This window comes from Triticum aestivum, chromosome 4B (genome assembly GCF_018294505.1).
Source record: "Triticum aestivum cultivar Chinese Spring chromosome 4B, IWGSC CS RefSeq v2.1, whole genome shotgun sequence".
NCBI lineage: Eukaryota > Viridiplantae > Streptophyta > Magnoliopsida > Poales > Poaceae > Triticum > Triticum aestivum.
Window position 1 is genome coordinate 286,605,292 of NC_057804.1, and position 24,591 is coordinate 286,629,882.

Consider the following 24,591-nt stretch of genomic DNA (forward strand, 5'->3'; position numbering starts at 1 on the left):
TGGTGAATGGTAGCCACTTAATCAGTCCGCGGCTTGACACCGCACTGATCGACGACATGAGTCGTGGTGGAGTGGTCGGTGAGATGGTTTAGCCTCTGCAAGCCCCGGCAGGCCCTGCCGGGACGCCTTGGTCGCCTTCTTCTGGGGGTGGCCTCACCCCTTGCCGGGTTCGCCTGCTCGACAAAGGAGGCCTTTCTCTTGACGATATCTTAATTCTCTGGGTTGGTCTTGGTCCCTCTGATCTGCTCGTTGGTCCCTGGAATCTCTTGTTTTTTTGTACTCTGAGTTGGGTTGGTGCTTCAATCATGATCTTGTGCCTGTGCACATTCAGGGCAACAGAACCAGGGTTTGTTGCACCGACGGCGACGTTTGGCGGGGAATTGAATTGCATAACAGAAAAGATTGTAGTTGATGTAGTCAAGATCCCCTTGCCATATAATGGAATTCTGGGCCACCAAGCTCTGGCTAATATTATGGCAGCATCCCATTATGCCTACAACACATTAAGCATGCTAGGTCCTATGGGTGTTATTTCCATCAATTCGGATAAGAAGGATGTAGTCATGTGCGTCGACAAGTTATACACAGATGGGGTTGCAGGAGAAGCCATCAAGGCACTAGCTCCCGCCAAGAAGAAAATCAAGAAACCCAATAAGACCTCTTGCAAGAGTTTCGGGAAGCGCACATCTTCTGTTGAAGTCTTGTTGGAGAGCTCTATCGGCAAGAAATCCAAAGCCACTCTGTCAGTGTCAAAACTGGCGAATCTCGGGTAGGTGGTCCCGAGATGTGGATCTTGAATCAATGGGGAACAGGAAACACAGGGACAATATTTACCCAGGTTCGAGCCCTCTCGAAGAGGTAAAACCCTACGTCCTGCTTGATTAGATTAATGTGTATATGATGGTTACAAAGTTGATCTATCGCGAGATCATATGAACTAAACCCTAGATGAGTAGGATGGTGGTTCTTCTTCTAGCCTCTATGGACTAAACCCACTAGTTTATATAAACACCCGGGGCACGTAGGTAACACTTGGTTGGTTGCCAATAGGGAATAAACATGCCATCATCATTATCTTGACTTGGAGGGGACACCAAGGCTTCGAAGGTTTCCTTCTTGAACACATAGTAATTTATAGTTCAGCATTCTAGCAACAGATCCAGAGCGACACATTTGTCCGGCCCGTAAGAGATAGATCGGCAGCCCGAGGACACCTTAGTCTAGGACTCCCTCATTATTCCCAGAACTAGTCTTTGAAGCCAAGGAACGTGCGGGAATCATTGGCTTTATGGACAAGTTCCTTCCTTCTATGGTGCTTACACAAGGTATGTCGTCCCCGTTAGCCAAACCTTCAAGGGTTGTCTAGCTAACTTTGGCCATGCATTACCTGGATTATGTCCTGATTTTTGAATTACTTAGCCTCGAAGGCTAACCGCTTGAGTGTGAACAGTGCCTTCGCCTAAGAAGTTTTTAGCAAAAGGTCATAGCCGGCCACAACCACTGACCAGTTATGAAAATTGTCGGCGTTCTGGGAATGGGGGTCCCCAGACTTGCCTGCCTGCGGCCTGCGGCATGGCTCGAGTGGTGGCCCAGCACGGCCCATCTTCACCTCACGAGGGGCCAAGCCTCACGGGGCGGACGACACAAGACTTCCTCAGGAATGGCCTCGCCAGGCAGGCTCGCGAGGAGGTGGAGAGATCAAGGCAGGGTACCTCACGAGGTGCTCATGACGCAAGCCGTGACGATCGAGACAAGGCGGGTGCTAGGCGGGCGCCGGCCCATGCAGTGTGCTTGTTTCCTCGTTGGTGCAAAGGGGGCAAGCACAGGCGTGGAGTACCGAGGCATCAGGCAAAGGTTACCATTTCAGTGCAACGAGACCATGACCAGCAAAGCAGCAGGATGGAGGTCACCGTGGAGCCCAGGACGGCGTCATCGCCAGTGCCTTTGGCAGCCGAAGACCAACTTTAGTCAGGATAACTTGTATTAGATGTCCCCCTTTAAAATGGCCGTTGTTGGCGCCCTTACCGCTCAATATTTGGGAAGAGGACCAGGGCCTCTATAAATAGGGCTAGCCACCACAGTAGAGGGCATCTCATCGAGTGCTCATTAGATCGAGAGGCGATCGAACTCATCCAAGCAGTTCACCGCACCAGCTCAAGAACACCTCTTGCGACACAGTTCTTCCCTATACTGTTCATCATCAGCCCCTGAGGCAATCCACCACACCACACACTGGAGTAGGGTTTTACACCACAACGGTGGCCCGAACCAGTATAAATCTTGTGTGCCCCGTGTTGTTCATCATTTAGCTTAGATTCTGGCGAGGCAATCGGACATGGATTGGTAGGGGTAAGATCTACGCGCGCACCACATAGTTCGAACCTTAAGGGTCTGCCGGAACCCAACATCCGACATTTGACGCGCCAGGTAGGGGTGCGCCGGAATCTTTCTTCCGCTGTTCCACGTTCGATCTCCTATCGCGTCCATGGCTGACGCTCGTCGGGCTCGCGCCGAGCGTCGGGCTGCTCCCGCCGCCTGCATCGCTCAGACGGCTCCCGTCGGCGGGTGTCCCCGTCGTTCCCCGTCGCCTGCCACCAACGCCGCCACCGGCCCAACGGGGAACAAGCAGCAGGCCTCGTCGCTCCATCCTTCGGTGCGGCAGGAAGGCCGCACCGCCACCCCGTCGCTGACTCCAGCTGGTTCATCGTCCCATCCCATCGCGCCCCCATGGACGTGCATGTCGCGTTGCTCCTGGCGCATGAGCTCCTGCACTACCGTCCCGTCGACGACCTCTACGAGGAGTGGCTCACTTGCATCACCGAGCTCGTCAGCGCAGCAGGGGGCGCCCCTGTGTCGTCCCTCTCGCTGCCTCGCCCTCCATCCTGCGCAGGTGGCGTAGATCAGGAGGGGCCTCCACCACCTCCTCCCCAAGAAGGCGCCCTGACTCCTAGGCGCGCAGCCGTAGGACGAGGTCCACCGTGTCCAGCACCCGCGTGACAAGAAAGGAGCTGCCAAGAAATCCCTCGTCCCCAAGAAGGTGCACGCGTGCTCCCGGCACCGGTGCGCCATGACCGCATCCATGCGCCAGCACGTCAAGACCCCGCGCTGCTCCAGGAAGCAGTGCGCGGGAGCCTCCAAGAGCAAGCCCCGCATCAGCAGAGAGCTCCGGTGGCCACCGCAGGCTGCCGCGCCTTCACCACCGAGCTACGCAGTGTCGCCTGGCCAGGCAAGTTCAAACCTGACGTGCCTCCTCGCTATGACGGCACTGCCGACCCCGCGGAGTTCCTACAGCTCTATGAGCTGGGCATCGAAGCCGCCAACGGGGATGAAAAGGTCATGGCGAACTGGATTCCCATGGCACTCAAGGATAGTGCCCACACCTGGCTCCTGAACCTGCCCCCTGGCACGATCTCCTCCTGGGATGAGATGCACACTCACTTCATCGCCAACTTTCAGGGCACTCGCGACCGTCCGTCGGCCGTGGGTGACCTGTGCTGCATCAAGCAACAACCCGGAGAAACCTTGCAGAAGTACATCCAGCGCTTCAACAGCGCTCGCCTCAAGATTCCCAAGGTGATCGAGGAGGCCATCATCTTGACGTTCTCTGATGGCGTCCGCGACATCAAGATGAAGGAGGAGCTGGTGATCCACGAAGACCTGTGTATGTCTCTGGAGTTGTTCAACCTGGCGACCAAGTGTGCAAGGGCTGAGGAGGGACGCCTTTCCCTTCTCGAGCTCCCGGTTGCAGATCCAGAAGATAAGAAAGCCAAGGCCAAGGATGTGAAGCGCAAGGGAGCAGCTGTGCTCGTAGCCGAGCCGGACATTAAGCGCGGCTGGGACCAACCGGAGTCGCCAAGGGCAGCCGGTACTGCGTGTACCACGATCTCCACACCCACAACAACAATGAATGCCAAGAGCTCAGGGCCGTGCGAGAAGGCCATGTCGGTCAATGCCCCGAGCACAATGATCGGGGCTACGGCCGAGGCGGAGGAGGAGGTGGAGGACGATGGGATGACCAAGGCCCTCACCAAGGGTGGCGTGACCGGCCTCACGAAGACCTCTGGCAGGACCAGCCTCGCGAGGGGGCTTGGAGGGATCAGCCCCGTGAGGATTGCCCGCAAGGCAACGCAGTAATTCCCCCTCTGCCACCGCCACCAAGAAGGAATGATGACCATCACTAGGACGAGGGGGTTGGGGGCTTCCAGGAGCCGCGTGCAATCGCTTGCATCTTGGGCGGCGCTCAGGCCCCAGCCTCTCAACGCATCTTCAAGCAGTTTGCTCATGAAGTGAATGCAGTCCTCCCCAAGCTTGAGGCCACGCGCCCCCTTAGGTGGTCTGCGTGCGCCATCACATTCAGCTCAGTGGATCAACTCAAGTGCGCGGCAACAGCCGGTGTCCTCCCGATGATATGCTCCCGAGTCATCAGCAATGTGCAAGTTACCAGGACCCTCATCGACGGCGGAGCAGAGCTGAACGTCCTGTCCGTCGAGACGTTCAACAATCTTCAAGTGCCATACGATCAGCTTCAACCAACCAAGCCTTTCTCAGGAGTTACTAATGGTTCCACTGTCCTGATAGGGCAGGTCCGCCTCCCTGTCACCTTTGGGAAGCGCAAGAACTACCGTACCGAGCTCATTGACTTCGACGTCGCCCACATTCGTCTGCCATACAATGCCATCCTCGGATACTCCGTTCTGGCCAAGTTTATGGCAGTGACTCACCATGGCTACAACGTCCTCAAGATTCCAGGAAGTGGCGGAGTCATCACGGTCCCCTGTGAAGAGAAGGATGCGGTGTGCTCTCTCGAGCACGCCTTCCAAGCCGCGTCAATCGAGGACCCATATAGCAAGAGTGGAAACTTTCCTGAAGCAACCCCCAAGAAGAAGAACACGTCACCTGGCTGCAGGCCTTAGGAGGAAGGCACCTCCGGAGGCGCCGCATCCAGCCATGTGCCCGCCCAAGGGGCGCCACCCTCCGTCACATAGGGAGGCGCGCCCGACGCCCTCCTTGGGCAAGGCTCGGGGGCTCTCTCCTGGGGAGCCAATGACTTTGCCAAGATCACGAGGGAGGCGCTCGGGCACCACTTGGAGGCGTGCTTCGCGGCACGTTTCCCTCAGGAAGGCGTAAGCCAAGGAGGGCCCAACCCTCAGGAGTTCATCACCAAGGTCGCTCAGGAGCTTCAGGAATCAAAAGTCATGCGTGGCAACCGCGGCCTGCCCAGTGTAGCTCCCCATCCAGGTGAGGATGGCGGGCTGTGCATCTGCATCGACTATCCAGGGCTCAATCGAATCGCATCGCAAGAGCGCTTCTGGCCTTCGCGCATGGGGCGTTGCGAGGGTCAACCGCACAGCTACGTTCGGATGCCCTTCGGCCTGCCGAACGCGGCTGCTGCCCACCAGTGCCTGATGAGGAGCATTCTGGAAGCTCAGGTGGCCAAGCATCGCGCGCTCCTGGAGGAAATGGAGATGGACCTCGCCGAGCCGCCTGGACCTTGTCGGATTTTGGGTTCCGGCAGACCCTCAAGGTTCAAACTCTGCGGTGCACGCGGAGATCTCACCCCCTGCCTATCCATGTCCCGTCGCCTTGCAAGGATCTAAAGCTACACGAAGAACAACACAGAGGACACGAGGTTTATACTGGTTCAGGCCACCATTGTGCTGTAATACCCTACTCCAGTGTGTGGTGTGGTGGATTGCCTCTGGGGTTGACGAGGAACAGTACAAGGAAGAACAACCTCGCGAGGGTCTGTTCTTGGCTGGTGCGATGAACTGCTAGGGGAGTTCAGTCGCCTCTCTTTCTCTCTCTCTAGATGCCAATGTCTCGGATCGATCCCTCTACCCTGTGGGTGGCTAGTCCTATTTATAGGCGGAGGCCCTGGGCCTCTCCCCAAATATTGAGCGGGAAAGGCACCAACAATTCGCCATTTTGAAGGGGAACATCTAGTACACTTATCCTGACTAAAGTTGGTCCTTGCCTACCAAAGACCCCGACGATGACGCCGGCTTGGGCTCCACGATGACCTCCGTTCTGCCGTCCTGCTGGTCTTGGTCTTGTTGCACCGAAATGGTTGCCTTTGCTTGATACTCTTGCCTGCGCTTGCCCCCTTTGCACCAAAGAGGAAACAAGGACTCTGCGCAGGCCGGCGCCCACCTAGCCTTGGTCGTCATGGCTTGCGTCATGGGCACCTCGCAAGGTACCCCGCCTAGATCTCTCCGCCTCCTCGCGAGCCAGCCTGACGAGGCCGTGCCCGAGGAAGCCTCTTGTCGTCCGCCCTGCGAGGCTTGGCCCCTCGCGAGGGTCTTGAGCATGTGTTGATGAAGATGGGCCATACTGGGCCACACCTTGAGCCACGCCGTAGGCCATAGGCAGGCAAGTCTGGGTACCCTTGTTCCCAGAACGCCGACAGTAGCCCCCGGGCCCAAGGCACGCTTGGACTTGGCTTAGAAGAGAATCAAAGGGGCAAGTGCGAAGCGCCGTGGGCCCCAATAGCCTGCGGCATTTGGCGCCGCGTGGCGGTTGATTGGACGTGGGCGTCCTTGTTCCCCGACGCCTCCTTATTTTGCGCCCGGCTAGGCGGACCCTGTGGTTGCACACAGTCGCCTCTTTTCTCGCCGCTCGCGCGCCTCCTGCTCTTCCATCTCTCGAGCTCCAGCCTCCCCTTCCAATACAATCTCTAATCCTCCCCCTTCCTATCGCCATGGCTCTGACGAAAAAGGGGAAAGGGCAAAGTCATGTGCCTTCGCCCCGCCCGCCGTCGTCGACGGCTCCTGCTGTCGACCGGTCGATCATACTCAACCGGGAAGGCTTGGACAAAGTCAGTTCTGCCCTTGCCACCATCTTCAACAAGTGTGGGAGGACAACGGTGTGGCCCGCGTCTCACTTCTCCATTGACAGAATAGTCACCGAGGTCCGGTACTTCGCCGACGCCCTGTGGGCGGGACTGGTTCCCCCCTTTTCTGAGTTCTTCAATGCTGTACTTTCCCATTACCAGATCCACATGATGCATTTGGGTCCCGAATCCATTACTCTTCTTGCCATTTTCGCTTTTGTTTGCGAGGCGATGATGGGCATTCCTCCTTCAGTTGCCTTGCTGTGCCACTTCTTCTCTTTGCGCCTCAGCGAGCCCACCCAATGCTCCGGGTGCGTGAGCTTCTTCGCCGCACCAGAAACGGCGGCCTCGGGGATTGATTACAGCCTTCCTCCGTCTGCAACTGGGTTCCGTGAGCGGTGGATGTATGTGGATGTCGGGGTGCCCAGCCCCCTGCTTTCGGAGCCAACTTTGCCCACTATCCCCAATTCGGGCTGGGGCCAGGAGACGCTCATGAGCCCCCGGCTCGTCTTCGTCTGGCATCACTTTGCGAACTTGAGGGCGCTTGGTGTGACGGCACCCAAGGTGCTGAAGGAATTCCTCCTATGCCACATCGCCCCTCTCCAGTGCCATTCTCACCGGATGTGGGCCTTCGGGGGGCATGAAGATCACATGAGGCTCCAAGAGGAAGATCTGACGCCTGAAGTGCTGAGGAAGGTTCTCATGATCCTGACTGGGGACCCTTCCCCTGGAAGCATCCGGCAAGGGGGCGCCTTGCTGTACCTTTGCTCAAACAGGGCTGATTTTGTGAAGCAGATGCCCAACTTCGATGAATGGGGGCTGCGCCCCGCAGGCCTCAGGGGACCTCACGAGAACCCAGTTGTGGTGGTTGACCTTCCGGTTGCCCGCGACGGTCCTTCCTCGAGTGGCGGAGCTGGGAGGCAAGGGCCACCGGGGGCTGAGGGGGCCACCGTCGGAATGATGACGCCATGCGGAACTCCTGAGGCGGCAGCCCCTGAGGCCCGCCCTGCGACGGCTGAAGGTGTTGAGCCACGGCCCGCGGCTCCTGTTGCAGAGGCCCCGGCCACCCTTCATGGTGCGGCATCTGGTGGTGTGCGCCAGGGCGATGCCCCCGACGCCGGCCGCATTGGCGCTTCTTCCTCATCGCAGGCTGACCCTTGCGCCGAGCTCCTGGGCCACTTCCGCATGGACTTCGAGGCTCTCCGAAAGAGAAGGGAGGCCTTGGGTGATGATTACCCTTGCCGCCTATTGAAGTGCAGGAAGTACTTCGCCACTGATGAGTAAGCCTTCCCCTTTCTCAGTCCCTTACTTTCCTGCTGCTTCAGCTGATTTATTGCCTTGTAGGGCCCTTCCTGCCGAGCTCACAGAGATGGCTGAGGAGCCATCCCTCTAGGCCTCACCCTCTCCACCGTCTCCAGGCGCCCCGGGCTCAAGCACTTCCCTTGTGGTGAGGTCGGTTGGAGAGGTGAGTCATCGTGTGATGCGTCATGATTCTGCGCACCTCACGACCATCCTTCGCGAGCCCTCCCGGGGCATAGCCAACCTGCCCTGGGCTCTTCGATTGGTCGTGGACGACGACTGGCTGAGGTTGGTCTTGCATTCTTCCTTGGGGGATGAACCGGCTCTGGGCCAGGCTTCTGGCGAGGTGTGTCCGGCCATCGCAAGGGCGCCAGCCCCAGCCCCCGGCTCGGAGGGGGAGTGCTAGTCTGTTGCCCTCCACGCGCGTCTGGGGCAGAGGATGATGCGGAAGACGTGCTCGAGCGCGCTCGAGAGCGCCGCGCCCTCCACCAAGGGTTCCTCCGTAGGGCGGCTGATGCAGTGAGCCAACTTGGTGTAGAGCTTGCTGACGAGGATGCGCGCCTTGAGGCCGAGGTCCTGCGCCTAGCTGAGGAGAGGCGCAAGCTGAAGGCGGACATTGCCCTTGCGCGCCACCAGCATGACCTTGATAATGAGAAAGCCGAGGCGTCGCTGGAGGCTTCTCGGGAGGCCTGCTCCCGGGCCGTCTTGGAGGCTCAGGAGGCTGACCAGCGGCACAAGGCTGTAGAAGAGCGGGCGTGGGAGCTCTGGGCCTGGAGTAGCTCCCTGGAGCAACAGGCGGAGTTGCATGAGGCGGCCCTTGCGTCGATGAAGGGGGGCTCGGTCGACTGGGCGGAGCTTCAGAAATGTGAGGAGGCGCTGACGCTGGAGACCACCGAGCACACCCTGGAGCTCGAGCGGTCGGAGACCAGGGAGCGCCTGGTGGCGCAGGCGGAGGATGACGTTGCCGCGAGGGAAGCCCGGGCCTCAGAAGAGGTAGACCGCCGGGTGGCGGCGGCTCACTCAAACCTCGAGCGCGAGTCGGGGAGAGGCTGGAGTTGATCAAGGTCAAAGCAGAGGGCAGGACCGCCGCCTTGAAGGCCAAGCTGGATGAAGTGACGCGGCGTGCGGACGCTGCCGGGGCCGCCCTTGGCACGGCACATGCGGAGCTGGCTTCCTCCCGCGCCGAGGTGCTTCTTCTCCATCAAAGGGTGGACGCGGCCGAGGCCGTCGCGCGGCGGAGCAAGGACGAGACACGCCAGCGGCAGACCTTGGAGCACATGCATGCCCCCATGCTCAGCGCACTCCGAGAAAGAGCTAACACGGCCTTGGGCAACATCTGCGAGGCAGCCGTTGGGGAGCCTCATGTGGTAAACTATGATGGCAACCTTCAGTTCTTCACCAACGTGGTGACGCAGCTGGAGACTCGGTTGGGCAGAGCCGACAGGTTGGTGGAGGAGAGGAGCCGTGCCCTGCTTGGGCATGCTTTTTCTTGTGTCTTCAGCCATCTTCAGAACATGGACCCCCACTTTGACTTTGATTCCGCCATCGCGCCGGTGCCCCTGGCCATCCGGGGCAACCTAGCGCATTGGGTGGAAGACAACGTGGATGCCCTTGTTAGGGCCTTCACCGCCAACGACGACGGTGTGGTTGTAGCTGCCAATGAGGGCGGAGTGGTGAACGGTCCTGGTGCTAGTGAGGGCGGAGCAGAAGGTGACGGCGAGGCCAGCGACGCCAGTGGCGACTCCGGAGGTGCCCCTGAGGATGCATTGAGGGATTTATCTGATTGACCATGCGCTGTTCCTGCTTTTTACCCTGCGCAGAGAGAGTTCGGGCTTGGCCCTGAGGGTTGTAAGATCATTTTGGGAGCAGGAGCCCCTCGTGTGAAAACTTGCAGTTAGCGTATTTGTAGGCATGATATCGCCCGTATGCCCATACCGAGCGACTAGTTTTGTGATGAGACAACTGGCTTGTTTACCTTCGACCCGCATGGGCCCTGAGCGAGCCTGCGGGGGCCGTGGTGGCCCGAGTGCCTCCTGAACGAGCATATTGAACCTGCAATGAGAACCTCCTGAGAGGGCGTGGCGATGGCAGTCTGGGCTGCGCGCATGCTGGGCCTGGCCCGGCTCGCGAGGGGCTCACGAGGGGAGGCAACTGAAGCTGGATGGACGCAAAGTGGTAACCAGAATGCAAGAGATTGCTCGAACAAGACTAAACACCCCTCCCCCGAACACACGCAAGTTTCACGCTCAAATCCAACTTAAATCCAAATGGGGAAAAGCGACAACCAAGGGGAAAGGCAAAAAGAGCAGAAAAAGCCGCGTCCGACACCTAGTCTAGTCTTCGACGTCTTCTCACCAGCGCGGAGCTAAGTGCTGCCACTAGGCATGGGCGGGAGCCCCCGAGGCCCGAGGGCGGCTCTCCGGAGACTCCGGGGCGTGTATAGCCCCACTCATTATTACATGAGAGTGTCACGGGGCGGCGAGCTTCACAGGCACTGGGCCTTCTTCACAGGTACCGGCCTTGCTTCATATCGCTAGACGAGGGCCCCGCCTTGCGCCACACTCTATTGCCATCGACAACGGCCGGAGACCGAGGACGCTGCCGATGGGATAGAGCGGTCGCTAGCGGTTCCCCCGACGACCACGGGTTCTCTACCGGGGGTAGGCCCTGGGGCACCTCCCCGGCAGAGGGCCTACCTCCTTAGGATGCCTTGTTCCGAGCGTCGCATGGGCGAGGAAGGATCTCGGCCCCTCTCCTGCAGCCCCCGGTGCCCTCCTCCTGAGGGGTGAGGAGCTGCTGGATTGGGGTAGCCACCCGCTGCGACGACCTGTACCTCCTATGATCCATGGTTATCATATGCCTGTTCCTGAGGAATTAGCGGTACCCGATAGTCGCTGCCTCAGGCGCGGTCGACGAGGCCTTCACTGGGTTCCTGAAAGAGCTCAGCCTCAGGTATTTCTTCTCCCCAGCCTGGGCCGAGGAACTGGCCATGGTCTTCCTCCTGCGCGTGTCCTTGATCCACCATGTGGGGCACATACGCCTCCGGGGCCGCCGCCCCGAACGCCTCGTCGTAGTGCCCCGTGTGCCATGCAGTTCTGCTCGAGGTGCCAACTTGGGAGTGGTAGCGTGGCGGCTCACTGGGACTGTGGGCCGTAGTGGATCCCCCTTTGCTGGTCAGAGGCGGAGGCGGCATCGTTGGTGGCCAGGCGCTGACGGCCAGGTTGGCGTTGGAGTGGCCCTGGAATTCGCTTGGAGCTGTGCGGGCGCGCGTGGGGCCTCCGTGCGGTCCGCCTTGTGCCTGAGGCGGCAGCTGGGTGTAGAAGGGGTGAGCCCCCGAGGCGGCGGAGCCCAGGAGCTCTGCCACCCGCTCCAGTAGCACGTCGCGGCCGCCCTCCAGCAGCCTGCATTGTAGCAATTCTCGAGCTACCGTGAGCGCGACCCTTGAGTTTTCCTACTCCCGCCGTGAGTAAGGCGCCGTGGCCGCGGCGTGGCTTGAGGCCCTCGCTGCCGACCGCACCTGCCGTGGTGTGAGAGCTGGTGCCGTCTGACCTCGTCGCCCGCGGCCCGCCCTGCGGACCGCGGGCTGCCTGGGGCACGGGGTTGAGGTCACCCTGGGCAAGCGACTCTGCGTGGGTGGGCCAAGCCGCCCAGGGATCGGGATTGCCCGTTGGGTCACCGACCATGGTGATGATGATGCGACGGGCGGCGAAACACGAGGCGACGGAAGGCAGATTCCGGTGCACCCCTACCTGGCGTGCCAAATGTCGGATTTCGGGTTCCGACAGACCCTCAAGGTTCGAACTCTGGGGTGCACGTGGAGATCACACCCCCTGCCTATCTATGTCCCGTCGCCTTGCAAGGATCTAAAGCTACACGAAGAACAACACAGAGGACACGGGGTTTATACTGGTTCAGGCCACCATTGTGGTGTAATACCCTACTCCAGTGTGTGGTGTGGTGGATTGCCTCTAGGGCTGATGAGGAATAGTACAAGGAAGAACAGCCTCGCGAGGGTCTGTTCTTGGCTGGTGCGATGAACTGCTAGGGGAGTTCAGTCGCCTCTCTTTCTCTCTCTCTAGATGTTGATGTCTCGGATCGATCCCTCTAACCTGTGGGTGGCTAGTCCTATTTATAGGTGGAGGCCCTGGGCCTCTCCCCAAATATTGAGCGGGATGGGCGCCAACAATTGGCCATTTTGAAGGGGAACATCTAGTGCACTTATCCTGACTAAAGTTGGTCCTCGCCTGCCAAAGACCCTGACGATGACGCCGGCTTGGGCTCCACAATGGCCTCCGTTCTGCCATCCTACTGGTCTTGGTCTTGTTGCACCGAAATGGTTGCCTTTGCTTGACACTCTTACCTGCACTTGCCCCCTTTGCACCAAAGAGGAAACAAGGACTCTGCGCAGGCCGGCGCCCGCCTGGCGCCCGCCTGGCCTTGGTCGTCATGGCTTGCATCATGGGCACCTCGCGAGGTACCCCGCCTTGATCTCTACGCCTCCTCACGAGCCAGCCTAACGAGGCCGTGCCCGAGGAAGCCTCCTGTCGTCCGCCCCACGAGGCTTGGCCCCTCGTGAGGGTCTTGAGCATGTGTTGATGAAGATGGGCCGTACTGGGCCACACCTTGAGCCACGCCGCAGGCCGTAGGAAGGCAAGTGTGGGTACCCCCGTTCCCAGAACGCCGACAGACCCCCCGAGCCTCCCAAGGCTCGGAGCTCCTAGGGCTCGTGAGGATTGGCTTCTTCACCATGCACCGTCAGCTGCTTCGACACTCGCTCTGCAATGGGATCAGGTGACTTCTCTCAAGTTTCGTTTCAGCTGGGAGCGTCCTCAGGGCAGCATCATTCCCAGGCTGCGTGGGTCTGTCCCCGCGACATGTATCCGTTTTGCTTATGTCTTCAACTTACCTTGTTGGGGGCGCCCCTCGGGCTGCATCATCCCCATGGCGCTCAGGTCAGACCCAATGGCGTGTGCCTTTCTCTGCATCTATCTAAGTTGATTTGCTTCTTCATGCTTAACCTGCTTGAGGTAATCGCCTGCTCGATTGACACCTACCTTTGGAGCCACTCGCTCTGGCACGATGCTTGCGCATGGGTCAGTCCCTGCAACGTCGACAAATCTGAGTGGTCGAGATCTGGCCGTGGCAGCCCCGCAAAGTGCTACCTCATCGGGCCCTTAGTGCCTCAATCATTCCCTCGGAGTAACCAATAGCTGGCTGGCAACCGTAATGGAAGTCCTTGTTTTCCTCGTGTTGGTGTACAGGCTCCACCTAAGGAATAGCATGGGGGCATCGTGAGCTCTCTCTCTCTCTCTTTCTCTCTCTCCCGTGTGATCCGCTCGCGCGTTAAAAGGGGGGCGCCTGAGCATCGCGGCTCGGGGGCTCTTACTGGCTCTCCAGCCCTCACCCCCTGACCTTGACCCACAGCATCGTGACCTATCATACCAGTGGTGGCTGAGCTCGCTCGAGGGCCGGGACCTGAGGATGTAGAGCATGAAGGAAAGTGCGGGGAAGAGGGGAGAAGCTCACGAGGACCTGACCCAGCGACACCCCAGCTGCCGGGGTGCGGGCCAGGCACCTCGCAGAATAATGACTCCAAGCCCACGAGATAAGTCACGCCCCTGCAGAAGCTAAATCAACGCGGCACTAAACCCTCGCCTAATGCAGCTCTTTCAGGGCGACACTGCCTTCCTTTCTTGCCTAGCGGAGGCTTCTTGAGTGCTAAAGGGGACGTCCTGAGCATCGCGCCTCGGGGGCTCTTACTGGACCTTGGGCCACTCACCTCCTGGCCTTGACCACGGCATCACGACCTGGCATACCAGCGGTGCCTGAAGCCTGCCTGGGGACCGGGACCTGTCAGCGTAGAGCACCAAGCCCTCGCGAGAATAGAAAGGGGGAGCCGAGCCGAGACAGGACAAGCATCTTGCATCGATTCATAATAAGGATAATATTCCCAAAAGACATGGCAGACGCCTTACATACCCCCGCGGGGTGTTTCTTCGATTCCTCGCAGGGAACAGAAGGTGCTAATCGTAAGGAACACTAACTACGCGCGCCTCCACAGGAGACACCATCATCAATAAGGGGCCGCCGAGCGCCGGCGCCAACCCCATCCAGATCAGCGGTGCCGGCGGCCGGATGCAGCTGCCCTGCTCCGAGCGCGACGCGAGCTTGGGGGCTCGTAGCTGTCGTCACTCGTCTCCGGAGTCACGAGAAGCTCGGGAGAGTCGCTGGACCCTCCAGCTTCTTCGCTGCCACCAGAGGAGCTACTGGGGAAGCGGTTCGCAGGCCCGGCCCTCGCCACTTCGATGCCCCGGCCGCCTTCCTTGGGGCAGCATTCCAGTCGGCGTCCTTCCGTGTCGAAGACCTTGAAGAACATCAAGGAGGCGCCATCGTATTCAAGATGAATTACGAGGGTGCCCCCTGTCCGGCAGACCCAGGCGATCTCGCCCCAACCCCGGGTCATGTAGACCTTGCCCGGAGCGACAACCTCGACCTCCTCTCCGGTTGCAAGGGTGCTGCAGTCAGCATGCTGCAGCCAGAGCTCCAAAGGCCCCCTTGGCGGCATCTCGAAGGTGAAGGAGGGAGGAAGGCGAATCCAAGAGCATGGAGGCATGGAGGCGTGAAGCACAAACTCGCGAGAAGAGCCCTCGGCATGGACTCCAGGGGTGACGACGTGCACCGCCGTGACTCGCCGGCAACGCCAGTGGTCCTGCTTGGCGTCTTCTTCTCCAGGGCCCTCGGCTCGGGCATACAAGGGCAGCGGAAACCCAGGCGGCGGCCGCTCGTACCAGGGCCTCGACGTCTCCTACCACGCGACCACGTCACGGCGGCCGGGGACCGGCCGCTTCTTCGGCGAAAGCGGGTCGGGACCCTCTCGGGGAGGGGGGGGGGCTTCCCCTTCTCTTCCACTGAAAACCGGCGGATCGGCGCCATTGGCGTAAAGTGGAGCAAGGGCGAGGAAGAAGGAGTGAAGCAGAAAGAAATGGACTACGAGGGCTCTCGCCCGTCCGTACTTATAGTCCGGAGGAGGCCAACCGTCGGCCTCCATGATCACAGGTAATCATGACCCATTTCTTCATGCAGGGACTTGTCAAGTCGAGCAGTTGTCGAGGCAGTGTGGGGAAGCGGAGGCGCCCACATCCAATCAACCGCCACGCGGCACCCAAGGCTGCAGGCTGATGGGGCCCGCGGCGCTCCGCACTTGCCCCTTCGCTTCTCCGCTAAGCCATGTCCGAGCGCGCCTTGGGCCCGGGGGCTACTGTCGGCGTTCTGGGAACGGGGGTCCCCAGACTTGCCTGCCTGCGGCCTGCGGCATGCTCGAGTGGTGGCCCAATACGGCCCATCTTCATCAGCGCAAGACTCAAGACCCTCACGAGGGGCCAAGCCTCGCGGGGCGGACGACACAAGACTTCCTCGAGAACGGCCTCGCTAGGCAGGCTCGCGAGGAGGCGGAGAGATCAAGGCAGGGTACCTCCCGAGGTGCTCGTGATGCAAGCCGTCATGATCGAGACCAGGCGGGCGCCAGGTGGGCGCTGACCCGCGCAGTGTCCTTGTTTCCTCTTTGGTTCAAAGGGGGCAAGCACATGCGTGGAGTACCGAGGCATCAGGCAAAGGTTACCATTTCATTGCAATGAGACCAAGACCAGCAGAGCAGTAGGATGGAGGTCACCGTGGAGCCCAAGACGGCGTCATCGCCAGTGCCTTTGGCAGCCGAAGACCAACTTTAGTCAGGATAACTTGTACTAGATGTTCCCCTTCAAAATGGCCGTTGTTGGCGCCCTTCCTGCTCAATATTTGGGAAGAGGACCAGGGCCTCTATAAATAGGGCTAGCCACCACAGTAGAGGGCATCTCATCGAGTGCTCATTAGATCGAGAGGCGATCGAACTCATCCAATTAGTTCATCGCACCAGCTCAAGAATACCTCTCGTGAGGCAGTTCTTCCCTGTACTGTTCATCATCAGCCCCTGAGGCAATCCACCACACCACACACTGGAGTAGGGTTTTACACAACGGTGGCCCGAACCAGTATAAATCTTGTGTCCCCCGTGCTATTCACCGTTTAGCTTAGATTCTGGCGAGGCGATCGGACATGGATTGGTAGGGGGAAGATCTTCACGCGCACCCCAGAGTTCGAACCTGAAGGGTCTGCCGGAACCCAACATCCAACAAAAACTCGATTCGTGGTTCGAGGTAGTCCCTCCATTGGTACGTCCCATCAATATGGAGACCATGCCCCATCATTTAAGGGTTATGATAAATGATTTGGGTTAACCCACGCACGCATAACGCCACGATTCTATCAGAAAGTGGTGACGTCTGTGGCGCAGTAAAGGGGCTCATGGTATTACGTCATCTTATAGAAGGGAAACATCCACCAATGCCTCCATACACTTCTCAGATCACCCATTGTTATCGTCTTCCCAATCTCTTGAGCTCTGAGCCCCCAGATCCATTTCTCCTTCAAATCTTATGAGGCCTCTCTCCCAATTCGGCCATGGCCGGTTCTAGTTCCAAGGGCAAGTGGGGCCTCTAGCATCACCGACGGTGACATCCAGGAGCTAAAGCGTGCCGGTTATCTCCTGGTCAATGTCGCCCACAATGCTTCGGATGAGGGCCAGTTCATCCCCATGCCCAGGCCAGGTGAAAGAGGTTCATTCCCCACTTAATCCGGGGGCTAGGCTTCCCCCTTCACCCCTTTGTCAAGGGTCTGATGTTCTTTTACGGGTTGGATTTTTACGATCTTGCCCCAAACTCCTTCTTGCATATCTCGGCCTTCATCATCATCTGCGAGGCCCTTCTTCGGGTCTGACCACACTTCGGCGTGTGGCTGAAGGTCTTCAACATCAAGCCCAAGATTGTGGACGGCCAACAAGAAGACTATGTGTGTGTGTGGGGGGGGATGGTTAGCAAACTTCCCCGTGTCAGGTAGCTGGACGGTACTTTCATAGAGACCGTCAAGATCTAGCAGAAAGAGTGGTTCTACATCACGGAACCGCAAGTTGCAGAGTGGGTGGAGATCCCGGCCTTTTGATTCGGACCCCCACTAGACTGGTCTCATGGACCAAGAAAGGCCTAAACTAGTGGTCAACTATAGAGGTGGAGTCTCTTCAGAGCCGGATATCCAAGATGATGAAGAAGAAGGTTGAGTTACCCAACGTAATTCAAATCATGCTTCGCCGGCGACTCCTACCATGCCAAGACCAGGATGTCCCCATGTGGTCCTACAGCACCGAAGACCCTATCACCATGCTCTTCTTCTAGCGCACATCCCACGACAAGTTGTGGAAGGTGATGTTCAAGCCCGTGGTTTTGTCACGGAAGATGTCCTAGTGTGAGGACTTTGTCGCAAGGCCATCGCAACTAGGTGACTAGCTTGTCAGGGTTGAGTGGGACGAGAGACATGAGTTTACCCAGGTTTGGCCCCTCACAGTGGAAGTAAAAGCCTACTCCTGCTTTTCGGCTTATTGCTTGAGTATCAATTATAGGGGCGCGGATTTTCTTGACCTAGCTATCGATTGATTGTCCCTCGCCCTATTCTATGCCGTGGACTGGCTTTTATATACAGGTCGAGACCTCCGGCTTACAAGAGTCCTGGTCGGGTCACAATCTATGACCGAGCCTAACTCTAAGTCATCTTCCCTTCTATGACAAGACATCATATGGTGGCTTACACCTTCAGGCCGCCGACCGCCTTCCTAAGCTGGCCCATCTTGTGAGCCGCCCTTCTGGTCCTCCATCTTGAACATCCTGGCCCATCTGAGACCTAACTCCAAGAGTTTCCAACGACCTTACCAAACCCTTTCAGGGCGGGTTATACTGTGGGGTTATATCCCCAACATTAGGCCCCAGATTGATTTGAACTTGTTCATGTCAATCTTCAATCCTTCAGTCTCGCGAGTCTTCCCTTTGGGCCTTCACAATCTCAGTCTTGGAAAACCTTCATAACCCGACATCCTAAAAAGATGATGTCACTTCCATAATTTCAAGAAATCCTTCATGACGTCATAACAAATCTTGTGTAAATCCACTCACCCCTAAAACTGAGGCATCTTTTTATTGTAGAAGTTATTGCGCCTTATCGATTTTCGCACCTGTCATTCACTGTTACCCCCCCCCCTTATAAATACACACATGGGGGGTCCCCTTTCTCATTTTACCTTGTCTCCCCTGCTTCTTCTTCTTCCTCGCGAAACCCGTTGCATATGAAGCTCCGCCGCGCCCGTCAACCTGTGCGAGCCATCTTGCTTGGGGCTGCAGCACCACTCCGCCTTCATCGGAGTTCAGTGGCGCACCTCCGCTATTTGTGTCACGCCCAATATGCGACCCTATCTGAGAGCAACTCGAAGGTCCCACCAAGGATAGAATTGCATTGAAGATGCTTTCCAAGGTGGATATCATTACATCGTACCATTACATAATAGGTGGGGATACATACAAAGGCATACAAATGCCACATGAATATATCAAACATCATTCAGAAGAGAGGCATCTGACTACGGATGAAATCAAACAAAAAACACAAACGGCATCCACCCTGCTAGCCCAGGCTGCCGACCAGGAACCTATCCCCTGATCGGAGAAGAAGAAGAAGAAGAAGAACTCCAAAGCAAGCAAACATCACTCTCACATCAGATCATTGCATTAATTTTACCTACAACTGTTGTTGTTGTAATCTGCGAGACATGAGGACTCAGCAATCCCATTACCGTGGGTATCAAGAATAGCAAAGCTTAATGGGTATGGAATGGATAAGTGGTGAGGTTCCAGCAGACTAAGCATTGTATGGTGGCTAACTTACGAGTACAAGAATAAGATGGGAAATTACGCAAACAGTCGCAAACTAGTAATGATCAAGAAGTGATCCTGAACTACTTACGTTCAAACATAACCCCACTTTGTTCTCCTCTCGAACTCACTCGAAAAAGATGGTCATGGTTACACATGCGGTTGGTGTATTTTAATTTGGATCTGGTGTTAAGTTCTCTACAACCAGATATTAAAATTTCGCATCTGCCACATAACCACGTGCATGGATTTTGAAAGATTAAACTCTGCAGGGTGTCCCAACTTAGTCCATCACAAACTCTCACGATAAACGGAGGAAATTCCTCCTCCTGGAACGACCCAATCAAGCTCGGAATCCTGGTTCACAAGAAATTTCGACAATGGTAAAACAAGTCCAGTAAGACCTCCCGACGGGCCGACACCCTGATAGTAGCCGAGCGTATCTCGTCTCTGGCCATGATGGATGAGCTATGGTTACAGTGACCAAACACCCCAAGTTACCAGGGGGCGGCACTGCAAGCTGCTCTAGTTTGGGACCAACACCATCAGCACTGCCCCCACTGTATTATGTTGAATAACAAACCTTGGGTAGCGCTAACTCCCTATGCGTGAAATTTATTATCATGTTTTTTATTATGTTGGCAAAATGGTAAAACCAATGTTGGGCCATGCTGGAGGAGTTTTATTCAAAGCAAACTGTCAAGGGGGGCCCATAAACCCCGACCGTGTTAGGAACGCAAAATCAAGGAACATAGCATCGGTATGACGGAAACTAGGACGGCAAGAGTGGAGCAAGACCCCAAGCAAAAGGCCGAGCCTTCTGCCCTTTACCAAGTATATATGTGCATTAATTAAATAAAAGATATTGTGATATTCCAAGATATCCATGTCCCAACATGGAACAAACTACAACTGCACCTGCAACTAGCAACGCTATAAGAGGGACTGAGCAAAGCGTTAACATAGCCAAACAAAGGTTTGCTGGGATGGTGAAAAGGTTAGACGCTATTTCTTGGCATATTGGGAGGCTTGATAAACAAGTGTAGGAAGCGCGACATAGCGATAGTATTGAGACAACTAGCAAAGCAAAGATAATAGTGGTATCCAGGGTAACGATCATCTTGCCTGAAATCCCGCTAGGAAGAAGACCAAGTCCAAGAAGTAGTCGAACCAACATAGTCGAATGAATTCTCACAATCACAACGAAATAGGAACTGTCGAGAAGAAGCACAACCGGAAAGAAGCAAACAACACGGTAAACACACAACACATAAACATGGCATGATGCACAATAAAGTATGATGCATGATACGGCTACATGATGCTACTCGTGGCAAGAGATGATGCATACAAGAACCTCACATCAAAGCAAGTTTAAATGAGGCCGGAAACAACATATAACAATTGTGGAAACTCCCCATATGAAAATTTCGAAATTGGTCCAGATCTGAATAACACATTATGTTGAAGTTGTTAAACAGCAAGTTAACATGCACCATGATGTTCTACACGTTTTTCTAGTCAAAATACATACGAGGTTCATTTAATTCGGAGCTACGACCTAGAAGATATGAGCAAGAAAAGTTAAGCATGCCATTGATGCAAAATGCATTCAAACATCCAGAACACATACTCAAATCAAGGATGCAACATGACATGCTGAAACTAATTGCAAAACCACGCAAGTTTCATATAGGACATGATCAAAATGGAGCAACAGTTCAACACAGACACTCAAAAGAAGATATAACAACAATCTACCTAAACAACTACTAGGCACTTTGCAATCATCAAAACAACATGCTACAGGAACCATATGAGCGCAAGCTTGATATGCACTTCAAGTACAGATTACATACTTGAAATATCATTAAGATTCAGGTTCATAGCCATCAAGATTAAACCAATATGATCAATGCAAAAAGCAACTTCATAAAACACATTAGGACTTAGTGAAAAAGAACCTCCAGGGAAAACGGGACGGGGTGGTGCGGGGACGGTCAGATCCGGGCCAGTGGCGCGTTTGGATGGGGGGATGGGGACGTCCAGGGTCGAAGCCGTGCAGATCCGCGCCAGCGGCGGATCTGAGGACCGCCAAGCCCGATGACGGCGATGCATGCGGCAGAGACGGAGCAGTCGGCGGGGTGGATCCGGTGTGGGGCGGCCGTTCTGGCGGCGGGTTCAATGCCTGCAGCGGCGACAGGGAGAGGGGTGTTGAGGTGCTGGAGATGGCTGGTGGCACAGTGTGCTCCTGCGGGCGGCAACCGAGCTCGACAAAGGTTGCTGGACGAGGCACCCGGGAGCGGGTGGTCGCCGGCCTCAGGCGGGGTCATGGTAGCGGCCTCCAGTGATGGGGCGGATGGAGGCGGTGATGGGGTGAGGCGGCAGTGCTAGGGAGCTCGGGATGAGGGGTGTGAGATCCAGGCGAGCGGGCGCGTTTGGGCTCGCGTGGGCTGGCGGGGCGGCCAAATGGGCCCGGCAGGCCGCATGCGGGCTCGGGCAGACCGTAGCGGTTGTTGCTGGTACGGGGGACGTGCGGCGCCACGGGGTTGGAGGAGAGCGGCGGCAGGTGGCAGCGCGGCCCGTGGCTGGCTGCCAAGTGACGGCAGTGGAGTGGGGCGGTGCTGAGTGCGTGGTGGAGGCGGCTGGGAGGTAGGGGAAGGTAGGGTTAGGCTAGGGATGCCCAAAATGGCATCGGGGTTGGTTATATAGGGTAGGGGCTAGGTTTAAGGGGGTTTTCATCCGTTTTCAGGCATCGGGTCTCAATCCGACGGTCCGGAGCGGAGGGGGTCTAGGTGGGCTGCAGGTAGGCTGATTGTGGGTGTGTAGAAGGCCATGGGCTGCGGGAGAGAAGAGAGAGAGAGGCCCGACGACTGTTTTCGGAGACCGAAAACGTCCGACGAATTAACCAGTTATAAAACTGCTATAGATGACGGTTGGGCTATCAAACGGACTCCAAATGCGACGAAATTTGGAAGGCGGTCTACCTACGCTATATCAAGACCACACGCCAACTTTCACCTCATTCCGAGAACATTTTTATGCCCTTATAAAATCATATTTCGGAGGTGTTGTGGGCGCGTGTGAGTGTAGCTGGGCTCAGAACGAACAACGGAAGAGAACTGGGAGACCAGGAGGGATGCAAGTTTTGAAAAACAGCAGATGAAATGCACATGATGACATGGCAAAGTGCAACACACAAGCGAATGACATGGCAACGATGGCGAATAACTGGAAGACATTTGGCGCGTCGGTCTCGAGGCATTACAACTCTCCTCCACTAACAGAAGATCTTGTCCCGAGGTCTTAGGAGTGAGACGGAAAGAAAAGAGGATGGGGTAAACCAAGAGCGTGAGAGAAGATGACCAAAGTCGAGAGCACTCGGGTAGAAAAGAGGAACGACGATTATGACGCGAATCAAGCTCAGGGAATTAGGCTCTGAAACCACTTCGGTTAGAAGATGATAGAAAGGAATAAGAACGAAAGGATTCAGATACCATCCTGGTATAAGAGAAAAAGGAGAGGTAGACAAGATAAGAGATTTGAAAAGAGGACACCATGCTCCGATAAATGAATAAACAAGAAATAAAATGGTCTTAGAGGAATGAGATAATGGGTCGAAGAGAGCGACATCAGCATGCCTCTGGAATGAAAGAATAGAAAGTAAATCATTGGAAGGAAAAGAAAGGGGAGAACACCTATCACCATAATTGAATTGAGAAGCTTCCTTGCAAGGAAGGATTGAATAGAGTTGTTAGAAATTCAACAACGAAAAGACTAAATTTGTTATGGGCTTATGGAAAACATCTAAAAATTATGAGGTGATAACCGTCCACAAACAAAAATGATTGTTTACTCGAGACGAAAGAAAAGATGCGAAACAATATGTGTGAAAGACAAGGAAGAATTAGTTGCACTTCGGTATGCAAGAAGAGGGATACTTGAGCTCCAACAAGAATCTTGATGAACACTTGAAGAATGAATTAAATCCTTAGTGAACCACCATGAAGAACTCCGGTAACAAAAGGATGATGAGATAGAATTGAAGGATTAAAAGAATAAGATTAAAGCCTAGTGATGATTTAGATGGAGCTTTGCGACGAGACAAGCGAGAAAAACTTGAAAACTCCGGAAAAGAAAAGATGAAAACTTACACCCGAGAAATTATTCGTCGTGAACAAACTTAGAAGGAACAAATTACTTGACCACAATGGAATAATAATAAGAATTACGTTATGATTATCCCCTTCAAATTTAATTGATGACAAACGGATTTGGCATGCAACTTATTCCTCTTGAAAATTATTAAGGAGAGATATAGCGCAAACTTGGGAAGTTCTTCAACGAACCACCGGTATGAATATCAAAAAGAATGAATGAACTGATATGGTAACTAAGGAAAAGGAATCTTGAACTAACCATCATAAGAATTGAAAACGATTGAAGAAAAGTGAATGAATCACTGGGAAGAATTTAGAAAAGAACGAAGATACTTGAGGAAATTTAGATACAAGTGAACAAAGAAATCGCAAACTGATTAAAGAATACTTGACAGACGCGTCGGGATAATTGGATAATGATAGCTGGAATGTGAGGACAAAGAATTCTTCTAGAATGATGGCCTTTGGTGAAATGAAACGGAAAAGAACTCCTGACATACTCCGGATGGGTAAGATAAGAATTTCTGACAAACGGAATAATTCAAGAGGATAGCATGAAGCTAGAACCATGAATCTTCGAGAGAATGGACAAGATTTGGAGGAAAACTCTTCTTTAGTGTTCGAAGCTGAGAATGACGATGAGATCCACCAAGAACTGTTGAGCACTCCGGAAGAATGAAAAGAGAAAAATTGAAGGGAAACATGAAAATGATTTGAAGGCAATATCGAAGAAGGCATCTGACCGATGAAACTCATTGTTACATTACACTTTCAAAACAATTTGAGAATAACTTAAGAATAATTAGAAGAGTCTAGTAAGATCCTTGGAAAAGTTCTGTGGGTTAGGGCCCATTCAAAAGAAACACCGTTTGGAACGATTGAAGAAGAGAGATGATGCACTGGAACAGTTCAAAGACATGAATAGGTGGCAACCTTGAATTAATTTGAGCATAAACGCAAATCTTCATAGATGTCTTCAGCACTCCGGAACAATTAAATGGCGAGAGGTGAACGAGCAAGGGGAAACATATGAGCCAAGGCAAGGAATATGATCAACCTAAAAAATAAAATTGAATCCATGCGAAAAGAAATGAGACGAACAATGATGAACTAGACGAAAATTCGCCGGTTGAAACAATTGATGAAAGAATGAAGAGGCTACGCATGAATCACATGGATGCTCGATTAGAGACTTCAGGCTCTGGGAAGAAAAAGGGTGGGCGGGTGGGAAAAACAAAGGCAACTTGGGACGGATGGAATGGACATCGTTGAGAAGAACTAAGAATCGATCTAACAAAAGATGAAGAGGATGGAATAACTCGAAGAGGATTGCACCAGTTGAAAAGAGGTGACGTCGCAACAAACGAAAACTAATTGCGAGATCCTAAATAAAATTTAAAGGGGGATAGGAGTAAGCCAAAACACCTACGTCACGATTCCTTACCAGAGCGATGAAGAAGATGAGGAGTAAAAAGAATTCCTACTCTCCGATATAACTAGACTCCGACATAGTTTT